Here is a 26,520-nt window from a genome sequence, read left to right as displayed (position 1 = left end):
CACATACATTGATACCAGAAAATGGATTTATGAGCAAAACAGAAGAATTTTGTTTTCTTTTATCCTATGGTTTTCTTATCATTTGTCTTGCAGCATTTACATACATGCCGTCTGGATGTGTAGTCATAAGGGAAATTAACCCTGGATAACCCCATGCTGCAGCACGTTCGCAGAAATTGCTCTAGAGAAAACAACTCTAGGAATGAGATGGGGGATGTTCAAACCATCGGAAATCAAGTGAGTCACAGACATGATAGGTCTGAAGGATGGGAAAATCTCTTTATGAGAACATGCCATTAAACATTACAATCAAGCATAAAATTGCTCTGCCACAGTATTTTGTTTTATTTGCATTGTTGAATTTCTTCTCTTAACAATAATGGATAGTTTATACTACTAATGATTTATACAAAAGGAGCTGCGTAAATGCATCCCAAATGGACAGCTTCTTTCCTCAGAATTGTAGACTCAGTTTCCTTCAGCTTGATCGCAAATCAGTGACTCACACAAATCTCACATCTGCCTCAGGATACAATGGCGCAGCATCTAACGAGGTTTCATGATGGATTAAGTTCCTGTGGTGCAAGAGAGGTGTAACAACTTAGACTGATTTAAAAAAGGATACTGCATATCCACAAACTGCCACAGTGCAAAAACTATAGATGCTTTGCCATTAACAACTGCTGTATGGCTGTTTTACTAAGTTCATTACTTCTGGCTTCTGCAGCCCCATTTAAAATAAAATACATTGTATACAATTCATGTACGTACATGCACACAAACACACATTTTCCCAAAAAAAAGGAATGTAGTTGATTTGGAGAAGGGGGCCACAGTTTAGGAGTATTTAAATTGGTCTGCAAAACACATTCACCTCACTTGCAGTGCACCCCCAGAAGAGATGGGGACTGAGATTTTTGACATGCAAAATGATTTGAATTTGCTACAGCTTACATAACCTGCTTTATGGTAAAGTATTTTATTCCCAAACCCTAGCATTCCAAAACTCCAAATCAGAAATCAGCAGAGTGGCATAAAACAACACTTTGGGATACACTTTGAACACATAATTCCAGCATTTCTTTGACCGTTACATCAGAACAAAGATACTCGTCAACTCCCTTGATTCCAGCAGCTGAAGCTTTAAGAAACCCACTTAATTTATGGTAAAGTCTTGAGAACTGGGAATTAGAATCAGATTCTGGTCAAGGCATCTTAGGCCAGCAAGAACAAGAATAACTGCAGATAGAACATACTCAGCTCATGGGGAAGCATCAGGAAGTTTCTCCTAATGCACTTCTTTTCTGACTAATGACCTAAGTGAGTGTGTAGACAATAATCCTCACACAGGAGATGTGAGGAGGAGACGGGAGAGAAAGTCCACAGAGAATGTGGGTTGTCGGATGCTTCCTGCAGTTTTTGCATAACCACTTATCAGGAGTCAGTTTTAACGTACCATTCCTCGGCAAGCAGCCATGCTTCTGCCGCTTCTTCCAGACTGGCAAAGGAGTAAAACTTCCCAAAACTACACCTTGTAGAAAAGAGGGAATTAGGCGAGCGAGCTCAGCACTCAATGGGAATGGGATACCTCGCTGCTGCTTGTGAAAAGCAGACCTCTTGGTAAACCACTAGCGAAATGACAACCACATTGCAGAAGTTACCACGCTGTTTTTTACCAAAGCAGAATATGTTATCTTTTCATTTTGTATAAAAGCAATAAAAATTCATAAGATTCATGCTCTGCATTTAAAGAGAAAAGCATGGTAATACAGCATGCAGACCACATGGCTTTTAACATTACCATGAATGGTCTATGTTCTTCAGTCTTGTGACACGTTCACAGGGATGATGTTTACACTGACTTGTTCATAGTACATCATATCACATTTTAATGATTCAGTTCAGCTCTGACAAAAGGAAACATCTGCCATATTTTCTTCTTCCGTGAACTTTATCACAATTAAAAATCTGACGTTTCACCAGCCTGTGTGCCAACCGAGAAGCACGCCAAGCTCGGCACTTCCTGATACATACAAATGCGTGCAGCATGAACAGCTAGTACCAACAGCACTAAGCCATCACTGACTTGTCAGTTCCCACCACAAAAGAGAAAAAAAGATCACAGTTTGTGGGCAATAATTTCATAATCTTGATCTGGTTTCCATATGACAGAGTGCAAGAGAGAGAAAGCAAAAAAAAAAAAAAAGCTTCACAGCTCTGTGTGATGACAACATAAGATTTCTATGTCTTGCCCTATTGCAGCCAGAAAAATATTAAAACAGCATGTCAAAAGTGGCGTAGCTTCTAAAAAACGACTTCCAAACATCACTTGATGGACGGCACCCTAGCAACTCAATTTGAAGCATAAATCCACATCTACTCTACATAAAATGAGGCCAATCCCACCCAACTCAATGACAGTATTCCTGTTTTCAGCAGAATTAATCGCATCTACAAACTCAGGCCACTTCCGAGACACTGCACATACAACAGCAAGGCAGTTGGATCATTTCCGATGACGACCACCAACCTCTTGTACCATGTGTAAGGCTGGGGTACCTCTTGCACCTCTAGGCAGTTCAGCGTCGAAGCCAAGAGTCAGAAACAAAACCAGCAGCCTGATGATACAAGCACTGAGTGGAGTAGCAGGGTCCCATGGCTCTGTTACTGAGCCCAGGCAGTTGGGGAGGGATGGATGTTTCTGCACAGACTCCAAGACAGAGGTGGGGTCTCGGTGAAGGTTTAGGGGTGCTTTCTAATGCTGCTCCTCCATCCACTTTTTTTCCTGTACTTTCAGCATAAAACTGGATCAGGTAGGGTACAATTAAACTTGAAGTGTCTCCTAGGAGGACTTCAGGGACTGAGAAAGAAAAGAAAAAAACAACCCTGCATACAAAACATACAAGACTGCCCCAAATGTATGGCATAGGGTATGTTTATGGAGATGCATGGTCTAACAGCTATGAGATAAGACCAAGATTCAGCTTCTTTCCCCAGCTCTATCACAGACCTGCTAGTGACCTAAGGCAAGTCGCCCCAGACCCCGACCCAACCCCACTCCCCTCTCTGGGTACCACAGCAGCACCTACGCGGGACTTCCACGGAGCAGGGCCTCACTTGTCTTCACACGCTGCCTGGTACCAGTACCATATGAAATTTGGGCTGCTAAGCTACTTTTGAAGATGACATGTGGGCTGCTAAATCACAAAGGTGCATTTTCAAAATCGGCCCAGTGACAAATGGACAGGTGCCCTTTCCCAGGGAGCAAAAGGCTGGCCCCAGGCAGCTGCAATGGCATTGTCCTGTGTGTGACAGCAAAAACCAAAATTTGCTTGAAATCTCACCAGACACACTGGGAACTGACAGCTGATGTATCTTACAGTTGGTTGGCTGGTATTTTTGGATGGGAGGCTGCATTTCAAACTACTTCATCCTATGATTCCACTCTGTACAACTGATACTGTACTGACTCACCAGCAGCATTTTTGTGTAGCCCACTAAAGAGGTACCGTTACACCCCATTTGGGTGGGGCGAGACTTTCTGGGTTAATCTCCTTGTTGGAGAGGAAGTTTTGACAGTAAGATGCTTGCTTTCAGGGTTACAGAGAAACTGGGCTCTCCCATGCGTGCATGCACACACGGAGCGGGAAAAACACGCTCAGCCCCTCTCACTTCTCCATATTACCCCACTTGGGTAGCAAAACTACTGATGCTTCAAATTTGGCGCAGTCCTAATTTTTGGTAAAACCCATGGTTTTCATTAGGACTAAGGAAAAGGGTTAAAACCTGTTATGCAGCCTCCAGGGAGAGCGCTGTGCTTTCCGCCCAGCCTAGGAGGGGAGGAGACGCCAGCACAGCACACCTTCCAGACCAGACCAAGTGCAGGGCTGACACAGCCGTCTGGGGAAGCAAAGGGCAGAGAGATCTCTCCATCATCCCTTTCGACCTAAGATCAGGGGTTTCTGCTGTACTTCTGATCTGCCGAGTTGAAAGCCAAAGCTGCAGAGAATCGGCCTGAGCCAGGCAAGCGCATTGCAATGCAGCTTTGTGATCCTCTGCCATCGGGACCGCTTCGTGCATTCGTGCAACGATTCAAGAAACAGCCTTGACTGCTCACCCATTAACTGTGGGACGTGAGTCAGGTTTGAAATGCTGAGAGACAGGCTATTTTTACCACGCTTAGGATGTGCTGTCACAACGGTAAATCCCAGTTGCAGATTTACCAAAAGCGCTAAGGGGATTTGTCCAGGATTTCAGGACGCCCGGCATACTGATCTGCATAGCAGCTCAGACCAGGCTTTTTGCCATTCAAAAGTCCCAGACAAATGACTCGTGAGGATGTGCGGTTTGCCAGCGCAGTGCATGTTCAGCGAGTCTGTGGGGTCTGGGATGCATCTGACATCAGAGGCATGTACTGGCCACCTGCACACAGTATCTTGGGCCCCTCTCATGCTGCACGCCGGACTTCATCAAACATCTGTGTGCACACGCGCACCCTCTCTCCTGTCCACGATGCCCAGGCACACCAGACCACGAGTACCATGCATACAAACTCCCTGTGGCAGGGAGCCGCACAGCTCCTGCAGGGCAGTCTGTACTCCCCGTACATCCCACGCCACTCCTATTCCTGTAGGCTCAACCAAGTGCAGTGCGCACGTGCAATTACTTCCCTCACAAAGTTTACAGCCTGCAGCAAGAGCTTCCCAGCCCACCTCTGTTCTCAGGGATCTGATGCCCTGGCTGGGGTAGGTACACAAAAGGGTCTCATAGAAGAAATCTCAGTGCACCCACCGCTGATGGCTCACGGATGAAGACCGAGAAACGTTGCCGTACGACACTAAGGACGGCGAGGCAGAGTCGGTGCCTTGGAAGCTGCATGTCATCATATTAGCACAGATTTGCTAAATTAATTAGAAAAGGCACGTGCTTTCCAGCTTTCATCCTGGTTTTTTTAGACACGTCAAATAACTTTACCTTGCTGTCAATATATCTGGTTTCTGTTTTACGCACAGAAGACAGGAAGAAGGGAATTGCTCAAGCCAAGGTTGTGCATATAAGGAACATGAATCTGTCATACAATCCAAAGTGGCTCTCAGCTTGAATCTATCCTTTTTTGGGCAGACGGCTTAGACATTTTGAATTTAAAAGGACTCTGGCATTTTTCCTTCATGTCCTCTCATATTTCTTGCTCTGAAAGCTCAGACTGGGACTTTTTGTTCATTGTAGGTGTCTTCTTCAAAGCCAGCTTAAACCTGAACACCTCCAAAAATTTTCAGGAAGGTGGGTTTTTGTTTTATCTTGGTTTAGGTTTTGTTTGTTTTTTCTTTACTTTTAGAAGTAAGAGTCCCCAGTGTTAAATCTCAGAATTTTGAGGGTCTGTTTTTTCTGCTAAAAAAAAAAAAATTGCTCTTTTTTTTTTAGCACAGTGTGACTTTCATTGCATAAAGAACTGTCTGAGTCCCGGTTTCCAAAATGTTCGTATTTTATCTTTTCTGATCTGTTTCTTCAGTTAATATTTTACGATTCTGCCTTAAACTGAAGTGGTTTTCATTTCTCTATTGCCTGCACGTTTTGTCATTTTTAACACGACAGTACTGTAACCCGCTTGTTTTCTCAGTGCATCTTTCAGCATCATTTGTACTTCACAGTGCAGATGTCTGATGCAGATCAAGGCAGGCGTTGCACTGTATTCTGTTCCAAAAGATATCCCCACCTCCTCATTTTGTTTTACAACATGGCTATCAAAGCACGAAATAAATAACATAATAGTTAGCATATATCCATTGTTTTACATATTCAGACTGGTTTATAGCTGTCACTTAATTTCTTCATGTACTACTCCTGTGAAATAGATACAGAGGCGATCATTTTATATGAATTGCAGCTACAAAGCAAGTCAATAGCTAAACTAAATAACCAGATCAACAGCCCCTTCTCAATTTCTGAGGCCAGAATAAATCCCGTTTATAAGGAAGAAAGAACAACAACAAATTGCTGACCACCTCCTGCAAAGAAATAAAATGTAAGCTAAACTTTGATCACTGCTTTTTCTCGGTGAGGCTCTAGCCCAAATCCAAAGCCTGAGTTCTCTCCCTTAAAGCTCACACCCAGAGACATGACTCACTGGTCAATGCAATCTTCAAAGTTTCCCATCTTGAACAATTTATTTTCAGGAACAAAGCTTGGAAGAGGTCCAAAACCCCCATGTGGGTTGGCAGCAGCTCAGGATGCTGTCTAGGTGTGTCTGGCTTGCCCAACTAACAACTCTTTCCACTTCCTCCATTCAGAGCGCACTTGTGTTTCACTGTACTGCAGCAAGCCACCCATTAACTTCTATTCCTTAATTTCTAAAAAGGCTACCGGTTTCTCCCACTAGATCCCCAGCTTTAGGGGCTGTGAGACAGTCTGGGTTTTAGCTGGTGGCTGAGAATTCGACAGCGAATGTACGGTTTAGGATTTACGGCTGGGAAAACAATTTCCCAAAATATCTGTACGATGCAGAAATATGCCACATTATAACGGTGAGTATTCTTTCTCAAAATGGAAGTGTTAAACTTCAAGCACAGCTCTATGCCTGAGATGAGCCAAGAAACTTCTGAAATGAGTAACAGGCCTTGCTCAGCACCCTGCGGGCAAAGCAGCCCCCTCCTTCCCCCTCCTCTTGCCCCTCCAGGTAGCCCCGGCACAGCAAAGACTTGTTTCTCAGCTATCCTTTTAAGCCAAACTCCTCTCAATACTGACACCAGGACAGCATTTCCCAGTTGCTACTTACAAATTTGTAAATCCTGGAATGGTTCCCTCTGAAGTTTATTAGAATCATAGAATCATTTAGGTTGGAAAAGACCTTTAAGATCGCTGAGTCCAAACTTAAACTGATTTTTCATGTGCAGAAACACAGAGGGAAATAAGCACTAATATTAACCTGTTCGAACAGCAAGAAATCCCCCCTTTCCCCCTCCCCCCTGCTTAAAGCTACAAAAATTAAATCCATAAGGGCATTTATAGAGAACATCTTATTTAGGGAAGAAAACAAAAGTGACTGACACAGTTATTTGTCACTGCTGGTAAATAAATTTGCACGGCTTACAATGTTTACCCTGGAGTACAGCTGAAAGATCCATTCGTGCTGCATTAGAAACCCGCCTCAATGACAAACTTCAGCTCCCCGCTCTAGCAAAGCTGATGTATTGACTAGACAGGTAGATATTAGGTGCTCCGACTGTCTGGATGCTATGGAAATCATGCTGCACGCATCTGACCGTTGTCAGCGGCAGAAGACAAGCACCGGCCTCATTCTTATTCTAGCCAGGAAAAAGGCCTCGTCTGCATTAGCCTTTTTACTGAAAGGCTGCCATATTTGTCAGTTCAGACGCATGTAAGATAAGCTCTTTCTCCGTTATCTAATATTTCACCAGGCAGTGGAAACGAAGGATAAGCAGAACCTAATAGTCTATGTGGGCAGGAGATCTTGAATGCTGTCAAGCTCAGCGCGAGGCCTGGATGCCCTAGACAAGGGGAAGTTTACAGCAGAAGTTAATCACTTCATTTTGAAGAAAAACTCGCAGGGATTTGGAGAAACGGTTACGACTTATCCTGGCTACATAGCAAGCAAGGGGACAAGTGTAAAACCCTTAGTGCAGCATCATACTCGGTGCCTCTCCCTCCCTATAATGTAGGTACTGCTCGGCTAAAATTGCAGTCCAGTCAAAGGGGATTAAAGAAGGCAGCTGTAAAACCGCGGCTTTCCCTAAGCAGCCAGTGGAAACAGAAGGACAGGCAGGGAGAAGCAAAATGAAAACACAAATTCTGTGTTCTTGAAATGTCCTGGGCTGATCAGTCCCTTGCACGGCAGCTAGCAGAAGCCAAAAGGACCAGTGCAGCCTGGTTTATCTGTACTCCTCCCCTCTCAAACTGCCCAAGTCTCATCCAGAGTTGGTAGCAACCTGGCAAACAGATCAGAAAGGCTCTTGCTCCGTCGCAGGGCTCTCAGGCAAGCACGTATCTAACAGGCTTTTATGCTGCATAATGTGGATACAATGGTGCTAAGCCAATTGGGAATAATGTTAAGATAGCCTGTTTCAGAGCTCACAGAGTAAGTCTGATTTAACAGCATGTCTACTTAACAGATACACCATCTTAAACAGTAGTGACCATACAGTCACACTACTCCATTTTAATGTGCTGATGTGAGAATCAACCATATTTGCACAGAAGTGCAGCCCCAAGTATAAGCTTTCAAGGTTGTTTTGGCCCACCCAGACTGGCCAAGGTATGCACAAACGTTGTTTGTTTGCTTTTTCATCTGGCAAAAGTGCATTTTTTGGGCATAACTGTTCATAGGTGCCCCGCCAAAACACGACAGCCACTGAGGGAAGGGTTACAACACGTGTGTGGGATGTGGTATCCAACATCCCTCTGCTGCCTGTTCCTGATCCACTGCCCACATTTTAGACCACTGCGTGAGTGACACGGTGAATTGTGTCGTGTGCATGGACTCCTAACGTCAACTCTGCACTTAATACCTCATCTGGTCACCAATAGTAATTTTGATCCTGCTTGCAGTCAACAACACTTTGGCTGTCAATAGCAACAGTCCCAGGATAGCTGCTGTCAGCAATGCCGCACCGCGCGTGCCCGCACGTGACAGCAGCACTGCTGCATCGCCCGCGTGCTCCCGTCGCGTGACAACGGGGAGTGTAGAAAGTCACAGGAAACCTATTCCCAGGGAGTCAAGTGCTCCTCGGCGTCAGCACTTGCCGTCCTCACGGAGTAGGCCAACTGGGAGAAGATGCGTGCGACATGTGAGCCTGCAAGGAAAACAAAGCCTAGCTTGCATCTAATTTTAGGCTTGGCAGCCTTAAGAATGTTCTGGGCCGTCTTTATCTTTGGCTTTTCCAACTCCTCTTCCTTAAGGTCATACCCCTAAAAGTGGTTGTGCCGCCTCTTCTCCCCGGGTCTCTTCCCTTCCCCACATGAGCCCGGTCAGAGGGTGCAGCAGTGCGAAAGCCCGGACCTCCATGGAAAGCCTTCCTTTCAGGTTGCTGGCAGGACGCCTGGCCCAGCGAAGACCTCCCAACCTGCTGGTGTTGGTGGGATGGAGAAGGGACGATCCCTCGCACTTTATCTCATCACCAGCCGGCTGCACAGCTTTTGAATCACGCCTGTCCTCGGGTCGGTCAAGAGCTTCTCTGCCTTTTCTCACATCAACCTTGCGGTGTTTTTTTTGTTGTTTTTTTTTTTTAATCGTGTACATTAATCACTTCATTTAAGGTGATCAGTTTCACATTACTGGGAAAGAAAAGGGAATGGGAAGGTGCCAGGAACTGATGCCACATGGAGTCTTCTAGCCGGCTGAGCTTCATTTCCCTTTACAGACTCCCCAAACCCCAAAGCCTGTCCAACAGGACTCAGACACCCATTCCTCGCCCAGGAGCGAGATGCCACAGGCTAGCTACTTTGCAGAAATTGCCCGCAGGTATAGGCAGGATAATGCCAAGCATCCTCCCTCTCCCTGTGAGCTGCAAGCTCCCTGCCGTGGTGTGCCGGGGAGAGGAGCGGATGCTGGGCCACCGTGTCCCTGCTGACGTGGGGAAGCTACTCATCCCCCAGGCGCCTCAGCTGAAGGCTGGTCACCATCCAGGCACGGGCCCTCTCCAGATCGCAGCTGCAAAGAGTGAGGACATGGCAGCGATGCTGCCAAGCCTGCACTCCCGGCCTCAATGTCCAGCAAAGCATTGCCTCGTGTTTAGGGAGTGTAGAAATGCAAAACAGAGGGAAAGGCTACGGTGGCTTTCCAAAATGTTACTTTTGCTGTTGATTTCCTAAAATGCAGCAGGGTTTTACTTAAAAAACTAGAAGAAAAATATCACACTCTAATAGTGCCCCTACACTCTTTACAATATTCCACCTCTGTCAGTGTTTCCCACCAACAGCCCGGAGAATGCAGCAGGTTTCCCATCACCACACCACCGTTGGGTCCCAGTCCTGCGGTACCATACAGCATCCTGCCTACCTGTGGTAGGGATGAACAAAACTACCAGCTTCTGGAGGAAAGTGTCTTTCGCGCAGCCATGCAACGTGACCTCTTCCTTTTACTTCGCATTCCAGCTGCCACTCTGAAGCTTGCACAGAAATTAATAATCTCATTTTCTCAGCTTTTTAATATTATTCTTTTTTTTCAGGGGGGAGGGAGAAACTTTGATTAGACAGACGTGGCTACTTAAAAGCAGTCTCTAGCAAGTCTGTTCTCTGATGAAACAATTGGGGCAGAATGGCTCTCTGTTAATGTTACATTTAGTCATTAAAAATGTGCATTTGTGATTCTAAAAGCTGCTAGAGGCAAAACACAACAGAGAGATACGTACTCAGATTTACATTCAGTTTCCAGCCTGGTAGACTCAGTGAAACTAAAATTATCATCTCTACCTTTCATATGCATTTATGGACAAACATACATTAAGTAATAACCACCACTGCTGTACACATTTGAATCCTCTTTCAGCAGAGGACTAAATGCCTTTTGAAAATCCTAAATAATTTAGCATCATAATAGTGTGAAGTGTGTAAAGATGCTTCCATATACTACTGCATCTAGCTCTGGGGTACGGCACAGGGGATGTCGTCATCTTAAAGCAACAACACCAAAGCTTTGGGCAGGAAATACAGCTAATACATAAAAGGAACAAAAATACTTGAACAGGACTGGAAACCATCACTCAATAGTAATAATAGGCAATCCAAATAAAAATAATAATAAAAAAATAATGCAAACTATACAGTGGGATCTTTAGTTATGAGGACCTACAAAGACATTGGTTTCACATTTTATCCATACTTGTTAAACAACATCTTGGTAAAATTAGTTCATTCTCACCATTTATTTGTATTACAGGAACATAAAGATCCTTCAACCAAGAATCACAACTGCAGTGGCCTGAGCACTGCATAATTAAAAAAGAGACAGTCCTCACATCTATGATCTTGAGGTCTGGAACTACAACAATAAAGACGAATTGCTTATGAAACAGGAGGTGAGATTAAGGAGTAAAATGCTCACATCCACTGTACAAAATTCTGGGTGTTCTTAGCTCAACAGCTGCCTAGCAAAAAAAAAAAAAACCCCAACCAAACCTACCCCAAAGGAAGCCCTTTTAGGATTTTGACAGCAAATATTATTTCCCATATATCAGGGACCATCTACTGAATCACCAAGACAGCTCTCTCTGTTGCACTAGGACAATCTCCCACCAAATCACAGACAGTAAACGCACAGCTGGACTAAGGGCAGTAGCAGAAGTTAGCACCCATTTTCTTTTCTGTATTCCAAATGCTTTCTGCTCTCTTTTTTTTCTGAGCAGAAAAAGAAACAGTGGAAAAAAGGTCCAGATACTAACAGAAATAAAGCTGTTTCCTATCTTCCTATTACCTACCTTTTACTATTTTTGGTGTCTCAAAAAACCAACACATACTGGGAAATAAATAAAAGTTTAAAAAAAAACAAAAAAGCAATCTGAAAAGTTCAAGTAAAAGCAAAGAACTAGACAGACAGACAGTTCAAATGCTGTGGCCATACTACCCAAGAGTCTCCTTCACCCCCAGCAGCTGGAAAAACCGTATCTCAAAGCTGTTTAATTTTTGTTCTATCACCCAAACTTTGCTTTCCTTCCAGACTATGGAGACCAGGAACAGAAAACTATACCTGGTTTTCTCATAACAGTTTGCAAATTTCACAGCCCACTTCAAATAACTTCTGGCAGAATTTTTTTTCCCCCAGAGCTCCTTGGAGCAGGGAACCTTTAATAATTTGCTCCTGCAGTGCCAAGCAGAATGCCAAAATGAAAAAAAAGGGGGGGGGGGGGGGGGGGGGGGGGAGAAAAAAAAGGAAAAGCCATAGAGGTATGCAGAAATGAATCAACAATAAACTAAGCTTTGATGTAAAAAAGTGGAAGAAAAACCAAATTAAGGTAAGGGAGTGTCTGAAAGTAAGTGGATGAGATAAAACAGGCACCCATGCAGGTGCTCAGACGTGATGATCTAACGGTCTCTTCTGATTTCACAGTTCAGGATTTCCTGGCACACCACACTGCCCTATCTGCAGCATCTCTGCACTGGAAAGAAAAGTCTCCATATCCAACTAATTTGTTAAAAAATGGCTCTTTAGGCTATTGTAATAATATAATTTACAATGCCTAGATTCACTCTGTGCTTTGTTGCTGAGGAGAGCAGAAGCAAACTTACTGTTCCTCTTCTACAGCGCAGTTTAAAAGCACAGCGCAATTTCAAGGGCAGATCAAAGTTAGACTAATTATTTCCTTTCTGCATATCCTATAACTAAATGTAACAGGTCACTAGGGAAGGGTGAAACAAAAGATGAATGTATTTGCACACACTAACAACAAACACTAAGAAACAAGGACATTATTTATATAATAAAAAGATGCATAAGGGAAAACATCAAAGCCTGTATTAAATATACAAACCCACAAATATATCACCAATGGTGCCTAAATAACTAGGGGAATAAACTGGCTGCTTTCTCCACACTTCAAATTAAACATAACTGCTGAGGCGGTTAAATCCTTCAAGAGCCTTTAGCACTACTGATCATGAAGGTTTGATAATTCTAGTATTGCCCACTTGAAGTTAATCCCAAGACTAAAACAATACTTTTCCCTTGTCTTCCGTTGTTTAGAAACATTTGAGTTTACTAAGGCCATACCTTAAAGATTTAGACTGCTGTCAGGAAAGCTAGAAACATACTTTACTTTTTTTTTTTTTTAATGAAACTTGACATTCTTGTTTGTACAGTTCCAGGAATCAAGGCTTTGAAATACCCCAACTATCAGGAGAACTGAAGAATGGTCAAAAATATAATTTGCCTGTAGAAACTTGCAGAAGCAAGTTCTGCATAAATTCCTCTCTAGGAAACCTCAACAAGGATATTTTGCTTATGTTACTGTTCCTTTGTCCTTTTCCCAGGTTACTTCATCTGCTAGTTGAGAAATCGCAAGCTTTTGGGGAAGAAAAACAGTGTGTAACTCCGGTGTTTTGTCCATCTGTCAGCAACTGCAAAACCATTCTCCGTGGCATATCCTTAAGCATTCCTCCTTCAACCACTGCTTCAAACTGCCTACACAAGGTAAGATGACCCCAGCATACAGAGAGCACACAGTACAGCAGCATCTGTCAAGACTCGGGCAACTGTCCAACTTCTGTTAAGACCCATTAAACTCTCCATGATTCAAGAGAGCTTTTGGTATAGGAGCAGTGCTGCTTCTTGTTGCGAGATCTTCCCCTGAAAACCACATTCTTGGACAATACGCTTTTTTTCCCCTCAAAGGGCAAAAGAGGTTCACTGGAATAGGAGGAGAAAAGGGAATGGGCCCTTTCAAGGCAGAGAACTGAGTCTTCAGGGAAAGCTGTCTTGACCAGAAAGGTGGCACACAGGGAAGGTACCTGATGGGATGGAGGGATGGCCACGGACGCACGGAGCACGCGACCACCACCGTCAGCCGGGCCTCCAGAAGCGGCAAAGTGTGCAGTCCTGCAGGAATAATACTTTGCATATTTACTGCTCTTTTCTTTCATTCCTGAAGCTTTAGGGAAGGCTGTCGCCTGGCTCGCATCCAGGAAAGGTTGCGCGGATCAGACCAAATGCCGACAGAGGACTACAGCCTGGCACACAGAGGTCTCAGCGGCACACCTAAGTTTCTACAGTAAAGCTAGGAGCAAGCCCAAACTCCTTCTCCATTTCTACACGCAAATAAAGGCCCTTTTATTTGCTTGACAGTGCTCTTTATTTTTTTAATGTGTGCCCTTTTTACTGTTCCTTGACTAAGAGTACAGATACAGGCATTTCTCACCCACACAGTACTCAAATGACTCTCAAACCTTTGTGTTAGCTTGTCATTTTTGGTAGCTTTCACACCCTTATTGAAACAAAGCTTAGACAAACCCTGAAAACTAAGGATCTCTCCAGACATGTCTAGACTCTCAGTTCAACAAGGCACAATATTTTTGAACTCTCTAACCTTTATGGGAGGTGACCAAAGCCAGCTCAGACAGACTAAACTGACACACCGCCAGCTAATACCCTGAACACCTTAAAATGCAAATAGCTCTAATCTTATTAAAAATGATGCAATTTGCCCTACCGCAACAGCAAGAGGGGGATGGGAAGCAAAAAATACCGTTGATAGCATAGGCTACCGGTCTCATTAGACACACAAAACTGTAGCATTTATCAATTATTTCCATTTGCAGTTAAAGAAGCTGGAGAATTAGGATTATTTTTTTGAAAATCCATATTGAGCCCGGTAAAAGACTATATCTAGGCTATGCGTGGGAGGTGAAGAACTGCCACCATCTCCCAAAGACATGACTAATACAAGATTTGGTAAGTCAGAAAGACAATGCCAAGTCTTTCCTCACACCGTACAACTTGGATGAAAGCAAGTATGTAGGAAGGTAGCTGGAGCATGCCAGTGTAGGCTCATGCTGTACCCGCCACTATAAAACAGGTACCTCACTAACTTAGATAGAGCGAACAAGGTAGAAACATAGCAAAAAAGTAGCTCTTTGCAAGCCAGAGCTGTCATGCTATCCTGCCTCCTACCTCCAGTCTGGGACAGCAGGAAACCAGCACCCCATATAATGGAGGAGCTGGGCAGCTGCGAGTCAGTTCTACTTGGAGGGGCGACCGTGCCACCGGTGCGGTGAGCCTCACACACCACCTGATTCAAATTGTCTAAAACCTGCTCATTTACAACCTGTTAAAGTACGGTCTCAATTTCCAGTCCTGCAGGGCGCACGCTCTGAACATAAAGTAAATGAGGATTGGTGAAAAGTTCCTTATTCTGATGGGCTACTTGTATCCAGTATCATGGAAAAATAATGCTGCCTTGGATTTCCACATGCCCTTCCAGCGAAGGATTTCCAGATTCCTCCCAAACCCTTCCGAGTCCTGAGCCTGGCCTCAGTGGAAATGCCTCCAAGCGAGGCTGCACAACTCCAAGCTTGTGATTGCTCATGTTTCTGGATATCCAATTCACTCCATTTCCAAGAGCAGAAACATATGACCAGCCAGGGCTATGGAAGCATCAAAAAGGACACTGATAACAAATAAACTGGTTCCTACCATGCAGTATCAGTGGACAAGCTGTGCTGCAGTAGCACAAAAGCCTTTCAGCCACGCTAGCGAGCAAAGGCACAGGAGAGAAAGGACTGCTGGAGTTTTGGAAGCTATTTACTGTGGTAATCTGCAACTGGTGTAGAGCAGCATGTACGGAAGGAGTGTGGCAAGTTGACAGAAAGCAAGTAGCAAGCTGCTTCTCTTTTATTGAGGCTTTGCTCAGCTGGGTTGCCTTACGCAACCACCACAGGAGCAAATTCACCACGGGAGGCAAGAGGAAATAGAGATTGATTTATCTTAAACCCTGTAGAGCTGCTTCATTGTCAGTTTTGCAAAGAGTGCAGCCCCCAAGCACAGATCCTATCACGTGAAAGACCTGTCAAGAAAAACTCCTAATCGTTCTATAAACACTAGGGCATCATCAAACATACATTTGCCTCCAGATCATGGATTACTGTTAAGTGAGGACAAATCTCTTTTCAAGTGACGTCTCAAAACAAAACAAACCATACCACCCAAAACCAAATGAACCAAAAGCCCTACAGCCTACTATCCCAACCAGACGCACATAGACCCGTGTTTCTGTCTACTTTGGATCATAAGAGCATAACTATGAACTTATTCTCAGACAAGCCTTCCCATGCCTCTGAAAAAAATGCTAACCAATCTTCAATACTGAAAACTCTGGCTTAAGTCAGGCCACAAAAGAAAGGATGCAACAGTCCCTGTGTGAGCTGGGTTTTGCTGCTCCTCTGATGGATTTGAGATGAGGGATCCAGTGACAGTCTGCCATTCATTGGACAAAGGGCCAGCAAGAATGTCAGCAATTAAAGGAGACCTGCAGGGAACAGGCAGGATCTGGAAAAAACCTCCAGGATGAGAGTGGGGAAAGGAGGCAGACTGCCTGTGCCATGCTAGCTCCCTGAGGTGGCTGGTGATCTTGTGAAGAGTTTCAAAAACAGCGGGCAGCAAAACTAGCTCTCTCTCAAGTTGCACTGGATCACAGAACAGATCAATTCCATTAACAAAAAATGAAATTCTGCCACTGTGAGGCACTGAGTAATACCTACTCCATGGTTTGTTTTTCCAGCTTACACAAGCATCCAGCTGACCAGGATTGCAGCTCTGCAGAGAACCTTGCGTGGCTACTGCTAGTTCAGTGCTATCAATTCCAGACTTTCAGAGTCTCCAAATTCCTGCTGAGTGTCTTTAAAGTCCAAAAATAAGCCATTGCTCCTGTTACCATTCAGACTGCTTTGCAGAACATTTTCCTGCAGAATCTGAGTGTTCACGTGGAACGTGTTGAGTCTTTACATTGGTTTTAGTCGCAGAATGAGTTGGCAAACAAAATGGGAAATCTGAGTGCACGGTGGAGCACCGGTACAGCAAGACAGGAGTTCCAAGATTTTCTTCACAGCCCTGCAGACTCCACAGAATTTAAACCCAGCTCAAATGGCAACACTGTTGGACTAGAATAGTGTAAAAAAAAGGGGACAGGAGAGCTTCTGGTTACAAGCCCAACCTTTAAATTGCTAGAAAGACTTGGGTCAGTCATTCCAAGTCAATAACCTAAGACCCCTAGTGCAGAGCTTCACCCAAGGAAAGAATTTTGCTCACGTCTTTTGCTCCTCTTCTTTGGCTCTGGGCCCAGTACAGTGATGCTGTCTAGCTCCCATGATCTGGCATGTAGAGACAGGAAATCAGAGAGGCACCACACTATTGGGAACATAAGCGGCACCAGCACAGTGACAAAGAGGCAGGAGGTATCTCTCCCATAAACCTCTATGACCATGCTCAATAAATCCATGTGGACGATCACCCTGTGCCACAAAGAAGGAAAAGACCCTTAGAAAAACATTCTTCTGAACACTGAAAGAGGAACTGGGAAATGTTGTACCATTTTCCTTCATACTGCTAGCTCACTGAAGTTACTGAGTGCAAGGGAGAGATGGTAGATGGACCACAGCTGTTCTACATGGCGTGCAGTGCTGCATGTCAAAGATACAAAATCAGAAAAACAACAGAAACTCTAATGACACTTAAGAGTTTAACAGTGCTGTTACTGCTAGCCCTCCACCTTTGAAACCTGCCTGGGATGGCACAGTGCAGAGGAACCGTAGCGATCACCAGAGGAAGCAGAGGAGAGATCTGGGTACTCAGAAAGCATCTACCATACAAAAGATCTTTTTATTTTGCCCATTTGAGCAATTTTTTTTTTTTTTTTTTTTTTTTGCCAGCCCCTATGAAGGCTACATAAGTCATTCTTATGTACACAGCACGTGCTGCACCATTGCCCGTGAACTGGCACAGCCCGGCGCAGAGCCACTGAGTCCTTCAGGCTGGAGGGGCCCGGGGAGGTGCCTCGTCCAACGCTGTGCCCAAAGCCAGGGCAGCACTGAATCCAGATCTGGTTGCAACTTATGTTCTGCTTACCAGATTGACCGTAAGAAATGCCCTTCAACTCATCAGGACAAGGAGGGAACTAATTTAAAGGAATTCATTTCCAAAAAGACATTAAATCGGTATTGCTTGGGTCTAAGTAAGGCTAGCAAGGGTTTCTGAGAACAGGCCATCTTGGCAACAGAAAATATTTCTCCAAGCATGAGAGCACTTAACAGTTCATAAAGTTACGCGGGTAACTGTCTCTTACCCCTACACAGCCTATATGAGCGAAGAACCCCTCAGACAGTATAGTTTAAACCTGTCTCTTGGAAGGAACAAGCTACACCAGCGAAATAATCTTTTTTTTTTTAAATAATTTCATCCACCCTCCAGTTTCTGCTGGCACAGCTGAATGTGTTAGGAGAGTGATTTATGGACAACTCTCTCTGACGTACCATTTTCCAGTGCAGACTAAACTGCAGTCATTAACTAAGAGAACTTCAGAGTACAACAACTTTAAAGGAGCTTCCCAATCAGTTCACAAATACACGTCCAACAATTTTTAGAAGTATAGTGAACAAGTCATAATCTCTCCTTTACGAATGAGCCTTGTCTTTCAAAAGGTTCAATGCAATCATTGTGGTCAATTTTGGAAAAGCAACTTACGACATTTAAGATTACCCAAAATGAACACTGCTGGAGGAAGGAGACATAATTTTAGCCGTAAAACATACAGCTTTATAGTCTGAGGAAAGTTTTACCCTTGAGTTTGCTTTAACACAGTGTGGATATTATCACTACGAGCCGATTTGACACCTGAAAAATTCTGCAGGTAATACAAAAGCATGTTTTCAGATTTGCTGGCACTGTTGCAGCTCTGCTTATGGCCCACAAGCTGACAGACAAAATAGTGAATAGGGAAACTTTTTCGTTATTTAATTTAAACAGAAAAGTTCTCAAATCAGTCAATGACTTATGCTTGCGCTACCAAGGTAAGCAGTTTTCCAAACAAACTAGGTTCAAAGCTGCAACTGTCCTACACGCAGGATTCCTGAAACCTCACTGGAGCACTGCATTTTTTTAGGAAATAATTACATGTACTTTTGTTATTTTCTTTACTCCACTCTCACTTCTGATTCCAGAGGGTTTGTTTTCCATTGCCCCAAATGACCCATTGCCACTACCACAAGCTAAAATTACACATAGCTGGCACATACACTGAGAAATATGAAGAATCATTTTTAATGTGATCTGCTTTTAAAGGCAAACCAGCAGTTACTAATCGGTTGACCTATTTTTACTCTAATTTGCCATACTTAAACACACAGCCCAAAAAAACCCTCTTCAGAAATTAAAAACCACCTCAAAAACTTAACTGGGGTAGAGAAAGAGGTAAAGACACCATTACCTACTGAATTCCTTGGAGAAAAGAAAATTGGTATTCAGCAATAAGATTAACTGTAATAAAAAGAAGAAAAGAAAGAAAAAGCTTAGAGAAAAGATCCAAGTCATGAGGATGGTATTTCCAAATTTTTTAAAGCTGCAACACAACATTCCCAAGCTGAGAAAAACATGTTCCCTGCCCTCACGGCAACTCTGCCACAGAGATGCCAGTGGCCGTCTATCTCCTCTTCCAGTTCTTCGTGTCCCACACCTCTGAACCCAGAGACTGACTCTTCCAACCAGGTGCCAAGCTTCCCACACATCTGAAGGAAGACTGGCAGAACTAAATATGTTGCTTACAAAATATACGGGTTATTAGTAGACGTGTCTATTTTAATAGTATCATTTATTTTCACCTATTTGTGCCTTTTTTTAGGGGAAAAAACCCCAAAACCACTTTCTCCTTGAGCAGGCTATGCAAAGAGCCTAATGGGTTTCCCCTTTTCTTTCTGGCACAGATCCTAGTCCCAGTGCCGGGGCTGGCGAGATGCCTGTTGATTTCAGTGGGAAGAGGATCAGGCCCAGTCCTGCAGATGTTACTCATCCAAGTAGTCAGCTCCACCCTTCACTTCTCACATCGCTCCATGCTCCACTACTTAAAAAAACAGGGACGAACTGGAAGGACGGAGCCCGGCGTGCAGTGCTTGGCCTCTCCTACCTTCTCACTGTTACTACATGATGCCCCTCAAAGCCCTTTGTCACCGCTGGGCTGGGGACCGATAACACACAGCATGTCGCACCAATGACTGCCAACATCAGGCCGTTCACAAGCGAACCTTAGTGGGAGCCATGCACCCTCGTCTTTGTTTGTCAAGGGCCATGGATTGCTCTTCTGGCCTGTGGGAAAGTCAAAAGTCAACAAAGCCATCTCAAATACTGTGGCATTTGCTCTTTTTCTTAAAGTCCCAGTTCCTGGAGTCGTGTTTCTTCTTGAGAAATTTGGCATTCGTTTAAAAACTTATCCTTCCGGGTTCCCATGATTGCAGAGGATAGCCTGAAAACTGGCTTCAGAGTTTCCCAAGAGGAAATAAAAAGCCAGTAAACAAATACAAAGAACTGGAAGTTTTTCTTGGTTTGACGTCATTTGTTGATTTTTCTTAACATCACTATTTAAAGCAATTCTCCTTTTTTTAATGTCTTGGCAAATTATTTTTGAATGCCTTAGAATGGCAGTTTGCTCTGAGCTAAATTCTGGTTCAGACTGCCATTGCTGAAGATTAAAAAAAAATGTTTCTTCACTTGTTTGTCAGCATTATCCAATGTTCATTAATTATATTTTTATATCTATTCTTTTATAGTAATGCTTTAAACCTCTTTATTAGATTAGAGACAAACTTGGGAAGCAAAGTCTGTTCCCAATCTAGAAAACCCTCAAGGCAACTAAGAGACTTGGATCTCATTTTATGCTTATGAAGCTGGTGTAGGAATTGTAAATATATACCTATGAGACACTCTAGATTGGGAAAGAAAAGCTGACTGCTGCCCCTTTGCAATTGGACAATTTACAAATAAGTATGTAATTGGGCTTTAGTTGCTGACCTGTGTAATAATGTGCACTATTTCAGTATTTCCGACTCAAATAAAATGATGCTCATTAGAAAAATGTTCAGCTTGCATTATTTCAATACTCAAAACTGCTCTTCCCTAAGCAGAACTGAAATAGAAAACAGGGATATATTTTATTTTTATATATATCTCTACACATACAAACACACTTTTTTTTTTTTTTTTTTAACCCACACTTTCTGCCTTTAGGAGAGCAAGATATGCAGCTTGGACAACTGCAGATGTTTAAGAAGAAACCCTTACAATGCTTAAAGAAAAGGAAAGAAAGAAGACAATTGTGTTTGCTTAATGTCTACGTATTTTATGCACGTGGGTGCAAGAGCGTATTAGCTATAACTCTGCCTTTGCATTGCTGATTAAAAAAAAAAGAGAAAAGAATGAGACTTTCAGTGCAGCTGGGTCAGCTCGTACCATGGGACTCGTATCTGGCACTGGCGCGGCCCAGCTGCGCGAAGTATCTTATGCCAGTGTCACGACCCAGCTACTACAAATGAGGGCTACTGCACAGCAGTAGCAATCTCTAGCAACAGGCTGTTGGGGCTGTAAATTTGCAGCCCTGTCTTGTCCCCGGCCACCTGGAACCATGCCTGGCTGAGAAAAGTTCCTGCTCACGGACTGGCACCAACTAAGACGTCGATGCATCCCAGAATTTATGACCCTCTACACTTCAACTGCTTACAATAACCCTCCTCATAAAGCCCCATCAGATGGGCTGGGCCATCGGTGCCCAGCTCACCAGGGTGGAAATGCTTCCCCCAGCCTCAGAATGAAACCCCATGCGTTTCCCCCTGCTTACCCAGCCTCGGCAGCCATCTTTCTCCATGACCTGCTGTCACAAACCAAGCTGCCTACAGAGAAATACTTACAATGAGCTATTTCACATGGGTTTTCAGCAAGAATTTGCGTCTGGGATACCTAAAACATGCTCATGAAGGTCTCTGGATTGACCTCTAATGAATTTTATCACCATCCCAACATGAAAATACCATTTATTTAAATTTTTTGATCCCAGAAGTGAGGGGCAGGAGGTTGCAGAAGTGATTTTCAACATTAAGGAATTAAACAAACTAACAAAAAATCCCACAACAGCAGTGCAGCAAGCTTTGAGACAACTTAAATATTATACATTTGACTCCAGGTCTAGTCCTGCCAGCCAAATAGGAAAACTACAAGTTATGTTGGGAAAGTCAGGCTTTGAAACCCAGGCTGGACTGTTCTGCGCACCCCTCCCAGCATTCTGGGTTCTTGCTGAACCTTTATGAACTTCAGGGACAAAATTAGCAAGTTGGTACCTGGATCTTTATACAAAAGGTAGCGATGACTGAAGAAAACGTACTTTGGTTTTGGTGCACAGACCAGTGAGTGAGACTCAAGGACGTATTTCTGAGAAAAAATAATAGCAATATGTACAGTGCCAGCCCATTGGATGAAAGAACCAGGAAGAGAGCTTAAGGAACTGCCACTGCTGTGAAAATAATAAGATGTTGCAGACAGGGTGCCTCAGCTTGGGGAAAAGATGGGACAAGATAAAAGTACCCAGAGAACACAGTGCTGTCAGGACTGACTCCAAGTTTCTACACCTGCAAAACATTCTCATGCATTAACAGTGAAGCACGGACTTTTAATACAGACCAAACAAACCCAAGAACAAGTCATAAGTCAAATTTAAAATTACAAAGTCCTTTCCTTCTCAACTCTTTCCCAAGGACTTCAGGTCTAATTTAATCATAAAAGACATTTGAGGCATTGAGACCATTTCTCAATGGCAAAACTGTAATTTGGGGGCAAAACAAAGACAACTGAATCTTCTGGAAAATACCTGTTCCCTTTTAAAATGGTAGTGAAAAGTACCTGTTTGGAGTGTGGACACACCCAGAAGACTGATGTGCTTACAATGCAAAAAAATAACGTATCAGTCCATGCTGTGAAGTCAGGAACTGTCAATGGACCTCAACATGACTACACAAGGAGCATTTTTCCCAGAGGCAAACTTCAAAAAATTTTCAGATACTGAAGGCAAGTTTGGTTTTTTGTTATGATGATTTATTATGATGCAGGAAGATCGGAATAATAATCTTTTCCTGGTTTGTTCTTGAATTTTAAACTTAATGAGATAGAAAAAAATCAAATTAGTAATTTCTTCCATTCCCACAGAGAACTTTCTTCATGGGTTCTCTGGAAAATGCTTACATTTAACCAAGTGTAGCCTTTCAATGGAACATTCCCTAGGATTAAGCTAGTATTCACAACATCACAGAGAAAATTTTGCAATGAGAATAAATCCTTCCTCCTCTGAACAGCTCAGGCTTTGGTAGGTTCAAGTAGTAATAGTTGTGAGGACCTGAAGAGCTGCAGGATTGTGCAGTTCTGCAAAAACCAGCAAAAAGCCCCAACCAAACACATGATAAAACCATTCACAGCCTCCCCCCATTCTCTTTTTCTCCTTTGACGTGTGTATGTTTCATATCATCCTGATTTTCCTATGCAGAGAAATCTGAGTGTTTTCTCCCACACTTCCACATCTTCTTTTAGAATTGTTTTCCTGCTCTAGATGTTTTTCTGGGAATATGGAGGAGAACTCTTTACGTCCACATGGAAAACTGGACTCCAATTCTGATTTCTCCCACAGTGGCTGGAGTCAACGAAAATCTCAGTGAAAACTGTGTTATGCTGGTGGAAACTTCAGAGGGAAAAAAAAAAAGAAAGAATTATGCTATTGCCCCATTACAGAAATAGATCAGTGTGTTCAGGCAGTGGCATTTTTCAACCATGCATTAATATGAATATTCAGCTTGAATATTCCACAAATTCCTTAAGCTCCTGATGCCTCTTCCTGGGACTAGCTCTTCATTAAATTTAATGACTCCTTAAAACAGAAAAGAGAAAATGTCAATACCACCTGCTAGCATGACTGAAAGCTATCTAGGTAAACTTGGTAAAAAAAAAAATTATACTGGAACCTTCCATGACATTTAGTGGGATAGTGAATATTTTCTTGTACACGCTCATGCATACACAAAGGGAAAAAAACCCCAACCTGTTTAAAGACAAATTCCTGTTCTTTCCCTTACAGTCCTCCCCACCCCCCAACCCGAAAATGTGATTTACCAGAAGGAGCTCACAATGCTGCTCTGGCTGAGAAAGTACACTGAGAACTTCACAGTGAGCCCAAAATAGCCTGAAAAGAGGAAATGGGTGGGGGTGAGGTTCTTTCTTCTGCTCACAAAGGACTTCACCAGCCGATATAGATCAAGTAAAAACAGTCCTGACATGCGGAGCGGCACTTGGTGACAGTCCTCCCCTCTTTTCCCAGTCTGGTCTATTTTAAGATCACATCACAGGAAACTTGGCAGCTACATGTTTCCGAAAGTTGCCCCTGCCACTTCCACAAGTTCAAATCATTTGTAAGGGCACAGCTCACAGCACAGAAAACTCTGAGGGGACAGAAAAGGTACTGTCGGGCTACCGGAGGCAAGTCATTCAAAGAAAGAAGACAATTATTCATAATTAAATGAGCTGAAAAGATGTTTGCTTTTCAGTACTGTATTACTGTTTTTTTAAAGAAATAAAACATTTATATGAGCCATCCAAGCACTGACAGTACTTGTGATGGACACCATGTGTCTGCTCAAAGAAAGAAGTTCTTCTCATGAAGAGATTCAGCTCTGTGGTGTGTACCTTGATCATGTTGTTGTGGACTCTCTCTCCTACCTTCTTAACATTTTTCCAGAAAAATTTAACATTGTTAATTACCAGCAAAATAAGGACACATGCAGACAAAGAACCAGGAACAATGAACAACACAGTTGTTGCACATGAACTTCAACTCTGATTCTTATTAAGCATGGAATGCGTAATGTTAATGGCATGGTCTGATTAGAGAAATTGATGATAATTAAAATACTAACAAAAATGTAAAAGCACATCAACATTGCTAATGCCTTCACTCTGCATTATGAAATCATCCACATGTACAAAAGCAGCAATGGGAGACAAAACAGGAGTTTTGTGAAACTAGGAAAGTGAACAGTAATTATAATTGAATAAAATTATTTTAAAATCCCATGTTTTTATTATTTCGTAACCATATCTTTTACAAATTCCAAAGCTTCACAGTCCCCCTTGTTCAGAGAACTGTTTCTGAGCTCAAAAAAAATAGTTGCAAAAAAAAAATTCTGCAGGGGAAAGACATGCTATTTAAGCTCAATGGATTAAAACAGCCAAGTAGATGTTTATCTCCCTTTTCAAAAGTAATTTATTTCAGGATTTGGGAAGAGCATTCTCATCCCCAAAAGTCAATTTTGAGAAACCTGTAAATAACTTCAAATACAGGTCCTCAAGTTCAGTCTATACAGTAACATGATTATTGGAACACCATAAATCTTGAGTGGCAATCTAAAGCCACTAAAGGAAAAAAAAAACATTGTGAAGAAAGAGAAGAGGTGCAAGCCCTTGCCTCTTTATGAGGTGTAAAACTATGCAAAAGCTTTCAGAGAATTTTATGTGGTTGGTGTTTTGTATTTTAGTGACATCTGCTTCAAAAGGGAGGGCCAGCAGAGGAAAGGCATATTAGACCTCTTCTTGCAGAGCTCACTCACTGCTCCCATGCCGAACGTCACTGCCCCCTCATGTGGGGGGCTTTCTGTTCAGCTTCCACACACAGTTAGACAGATTAGTTTAAATTGCTGTAAATAACTCCTACTTGCTATTCTTGAGCCCTTTATTCCAGGCTGCTCTATATTCTTAAACTGTACCTGAGTCACCTTCATGTGTTATCCTCGGTGCCCTGGGAAACTTGGGGTTTAGTAAACAGGTTAAGCAAATGAAAAGATTAGTCAGTATTGTGCTTCAGATGAATGCAAGATGAGATTACGCTTGAAAGCAAGTGTATTAACAACATTAAGAAAGAAAGGTTTCCAGACTCTTTGCACTAATCTAAATAGCATATACTGCACAAAAAGAAACCACCCTCAAGTTTTGCGACTGAGTCTTTTTTACCCTGGTATTGAAGAGGATTACTGAAACTAACAGCTTAATTGGCAAACTGGGTTTTTTTGGTTGCCATACAGGCTAGATGACACGGGTGTTATGAGTTCCCTAAAACTAAAATTAAATAAATTGGAAGGAACAGAGATTAAGGTGGCAACTAGATAATAATATTAGTTATGGCAGATAGAATAGCACCGTATATTTACATTTACTCCTCACCATGTGTTAATGTGTATCTCTACAGCAAACAGCATGAAATTCAATATACTTAAATACTCTTTTCACCACACAAAAGAAGAACTAAGACAAGTTAAAGCAAGCTCAATTGAGAATGAATATTGACATTTAAGAAGGGCTCAAGATAACATTTCTTCATTCATTTTTGTAGGTTCCCTCCCTTCAAACAAACACACTAGTGACACTAGGGCATGACAAACCATCACCAGTTTGAACTCAAGGCTTACCAGGGACAAATCATTAAGTGGGAAGCAACGTGATCCAACCAGTATGGCAATGGATGGAAAATCTAGAGAGGCTTGGAAGCAATCCAGTCTCTTCCATTCTCCTCTGTACCTCTAGTTGCAAATCAGTCCAACCCTCATACCTCCATTTTCCACTGGCCATGAGAGAGACTATGATAGTTATTTCTCTGTAAAAGCACTTTATAGACAATTGTACAATTGTAGAAAAAAATCTGTACAATAACTTACTACGTCCTAGAAATAATTCTTCACATGAGCTGGCTTTACAGTCTTAGCTTCTCCATGTTATATGGTCCCTCAGCATGAACGTGTTCAGGTTCTGGTAAGTGCACCATCATCTCAATATTAGAGGCATCGTCCATCATCTTGGATCGTTAACAAATCAGAATCCTCAGAAATGAGAAGGGGAAAGGAAAGGATAGAATGATTTCTCCCCTGAAAATTACTTCTGACTAACAGTGAAAATGTCTTGGACGTAAATCTCATCAAGCAGAATGGAAACTGGCTAAGTTTTGAGACTGAAGAACT

General features: G+C 42.8%; 1 protein-coding gene and 1 long non-coding RNA gene across 2 annotated transcripts in view; one reads left to right on the top strand and one right to left on the bottom strand.

The window, feature by feature from the left end:
• LDLRAD4 (low density lipoprotein receptor class A domain containing 4) overlaps positions 1 to 26,520 on the bottom strand; it is a 285,812-nt gene that overhangs the window by 23,190 nt on the left and 236,102 nt on the right. The gene's annotated exons all lie outside the window — the stretch shown is intronic.
• On the top strand, positions 8,968 to 13,786 carry LOC142600734 (uncharacterized). The gene is made up of 3 exons (XR_012834294.1): positions 8,968 to 9,171; positions 12,979 to 13,138; positions 13,596 to 13,786. It is a non-coding gene; the product is annotated as an uncharacterized LOC142600734 (long non-coding RNA).

Source organism: Balearica regulorum, chromosome 2 (assembly GCF_011004875.1).
Source record: "Balearica regulorum gibbericeps isolate bBalReg1 chromosome 2, bBalReg1.pri, whole genome shotgun sequence".
Taxonomy (NCBI): Eukaryota; Metazoa; Chordata; class Aves; order Gruiformes; family Gruidae; genus Balearica; species Balearica regulorum.
Note: the sequence above shows the minus strand (reverse complement) of the source record. Positions and strands in the feature narration are given on the sequence as shown.